The sequence below is a fragment of the Chiloscyllium plagiosum genome, chromosome 21 (genome assembly GCF_004010195.1).
Source record: "Chiloscyllium plagiosum isolate BGI_BamShark_2017 chromosome 21, ASM401019v2, whole genome shotgun sequence".
Classification (NCBI taxonomy): Eukaryota; Metazoa; Chordata; class Chondrichthyes; order Orectolobiformes; family Hemiscylliidae; genus Chiloscyllium; species Chiloscyllium plagiosum.
In genome coordinates this window covers 18,485,378-18,488,984 of record NC_057730.1, presented here as the reverse complement: position 1 = coordinate 18,488,984, position 3,607 = coordinate 18,485,378, and positions in this window count along the sequence as shown.

Sequence of the window (3,607 nt, the reverse complement as noted above, 5' to 3'; positions counted from 1 at the left end):
CGATGGCTAAGACAACCCAAGGAAGATAGATCCTCCCGGATGGAAGGGAGTTATTAAGTAAACCAGTCATGAGAAACATCCTAACCACCTTGCACCAAGGCAGTCATTGGGGCTCCCAAGCGATGTGTGACATAGTGTTAAGGAAGTACGGATGTAAAGGGATATACACATTAGCCAAGCAGGTATGTGCAGGATGCCCGACTTGCCAAAAGATTAATAAGAAAGTAAAGAGAGGGGAGGCCAAGAGGTGGAAGAAACCCTGGGGTAAGACCTTTTCAAAAAATACAGGTAGATTACACAGAATTACCCCCAGGAAGGAAACAAAAGTACTTATTAGTCCAAATGGATCACCTAACTGGGTGGGTGGAGGCATTTCCAACGTCCACAGCTACCTCGAAGGGAGTAGTGAAAACTCTTTTAGAACATGTAATTTCTCGATATGGAGTAGTGGAAAGTATAGATTCAGACCAAGGTAGCCATTTTACCTCTAAGATCCTACAAGAAGTAATGGCGGGATTAGAAATCTCTTGGGAATTCCACACTCCTTGGCACCCGCCTTCCTCTGGACGAGTGGAACGAATGAAGCAATTGTCTAAGCTAGTCCTAGAGACTCGATTACCATGGACAAAATATTTACCTATCGTGTTGCTACGCATTAGGACTGCGCCTAGACGTGATATAGGCCTCTCTCCTTATGAGATGATGTTTGGATTACCTTTCTTGGGTGGAAGAGGGGAATTACCAACTGTAGAGTTCAATGATAAGTTTTTAAAGAACTATATTGTGGTGCTTGGCTCTTCTTTGTCTGTCCTTAGGAAGAAGGGTCTGTTGACCTCCACTTGACTTCTCAGCACATCAGATATGACCGGGTGATTGGGTCCTGATAAAGACCTGGAAAGATATCAAACTGCACTCAAGCTGGGAGGGACCGTTCCTAACCCTCCTGACTACTGAAACAGCCGTCCGAACTGCTGAAAAAGGGTGGAGTCATCACACTTGTGTTAAGGGCCCGGTGGACACTCCTTCCCCTCCGGCAGAGTGGCAAGCACATCCTACAGACAACCCTCTGAAAATCAAGCTGAGTAAAAAGAATGGACTGACATAAGAGACTATTAAGTATTGGTTAAAAAAACTGTATCCCAAAAAAATTGTAAGTGTTGCATGGACTCACTCCTCCCTGGTATTTAAAGGAGTAGGGAACAGACAGATAGGGTTGTGAGCTGAAATGAATGGTCAGCTTTATAATGTCATGATAATATTGGCGCCAGCTGCCAAGGTGGGGGGAAAAATCATTTTACCGCTTTATGTCAGAATTATGCTAAACTAGAGGGGCATACCGACTGTTGGGTATGTGCTGAGATCCCACACCATGGGGAATCCGGAATTCCTCACACGGCAATACCACTTACCAAAAGAGAAGTGTACGATATACAACAATTTGACTCAGGCTCAAATGATACAACTTGGAGATTTGAAAGGGGTAATTATAACTTTGCAGGATGGTTCCCTCGACCAGCCCTGAAAACTCTAGGTGCTATCGATAGCCTTAGAGTTTTCCCTCCGAAACGAGCAGTAAATACCACTTGTTTCTGTAATCAGAATGATACCACACCCTTCTGATTAGGAAAATCATCTTGTGTCTACAGCAGCCAAGCCACTGCCACGACCATTCCCCAAATATTAAACGGAACATATTGGGTATGCCGCCTGAAGGCCTATCCATTTATTCCCAGGGAGAAATACATTCGCATGACTGAATGTATAGGAATGCATGCATGTTATGATGTTGATCAAACACTGCCTCAAAGCCAGAAAGGCTGGAGTGGCTGCTGCTACCTCACCTATATAATTCCCCACTTGAGGCTGTTAAAGAGATCCCCAAAAATACCTCGGAATAAACAGGGAGGAAGGTGAGTAACCCGGAAAGTAACCGAAGGAGATCACCTCCTCTGAACTTTGATACCTATGTATGGGACCACTCGAGCAGGAGTAGAAATACAAAAGTTAGCGGCTTCCCTGAAAGAGTTGGCCAACAATACTGCTGATGCGTTGGCTGAAACCCAATCCCAAGAAGCAGCCATAACGACCGAAATGATTGCCACTAGGCTAACGACTCTTCAGAATAGGATGGCTCTGGATTATATTCTAGCAGAGAAAGGTGGTACCTGTGCACGAATTGGAGAGGAATGTTGTATGTACATACCTGAGGTCTCCTCTAACATTACTGATATCTCCAAACATGTGCGAGACAAAATCGCCAGGATAAGGGAGGCCGGTAATCGGTACTGGAACGAAAAAGGATGGGAATGGGGGAATTGGGGATTGACTGGTTGGGGAAGGTGGTTAGTCAATCTAGCTATCTATGGATTATTGATATTAGTGGGTCTGGTGGTAGGGTTCAATGACCTAAAATGTGTAATGAGCCGACTGATGACATCCCTTGGCTAAGGAACCCAAATAAATCATCAGATGCTTTTACAATCAGCAGGTGATATGCAACAAAGAGAAAGTCAAAGAATGTTTCTAGAGTTCGAGGCACGAACAACACAAATGTAAATGTAAGATTGTGAACCCCATTGCCAAAAGGTGTAAGAGAGCAGAACCTAAGAAAATGGATTAAAGGAGACTTAATAAGTGCAGAAACAACAGTTTTTAAAAAAAGAAAAAGGGGGAATTGTGGGAGATTAGAAGTGTTGTTTTTGCAGGGTGGGGTTGGGGTGTTAATTCTTGTAGCATGTAGCATACTTAAGGCTAAGACTTTAATGAATATGGAGGGTCTTTTAAAGAAAATAGTTTTAAGCTAGGAAATAACTTTAAAGTGTTGTAGTTGACCACAAAAAGAAGCAGCAGGGGCATTTCACAATAAAGCTTATAGTACGAAAAGAGAAACTGGATCAAAGAACAATCTGTAACAAACAAGGAACAAAGAATGCAGACAAGGATAGCAGGATGGTCAGATAAGAAAATAACTAACAAGTGAGGTAATTGGCGTATGATAGGATGGGAAAAGGGAGGCGTGATTCCGCAACTTGTAAACTGAACAAGAAAGCTAACATGCTCTGTTTTCGCGTGCATTTCTGCTTGATTGCAGAAGTGTCCGATTCTTGCAAGGCTGTAATAAATTGTTTTTGTTTCCAAGACTTTGTCTCAGGCTGATTTATGAGTGAATTCTGTTTCTCACAACTCTTTACTGCTATTGATTGCATAAAGAAAAAGTGCATTTAAATGGTACTTTCTATAGTCACAGAACATCTCTGAGACAAGTATTTTTGAAAGAAAGGAAGAAAGACACACACTTGATTGTGATTCTCAAGAGCACGGTATGCTTTACACCAAATGAATTACTTTGGAAGCGATATCCATGCTAATAAGTGGGAAGGGTGGCAACCAATTTGCACACAGCAAGCCTTACGACCAAGTAGTCTGTCTGTTTTTGTGATGTCGATTGGAGGCCAAATATTCACCAGGACACCTTGAATAACCTCCCCTGCTCTTCTTTTGCAAAGTATCACAGGATCGTTTACAATCAGTCCAGTCAGAGCCTTAGTTTAAAGATTCTTCTGAAAGACAGCATTTCCAACAATGCAGCACTCCCTCGGGCTAGAAA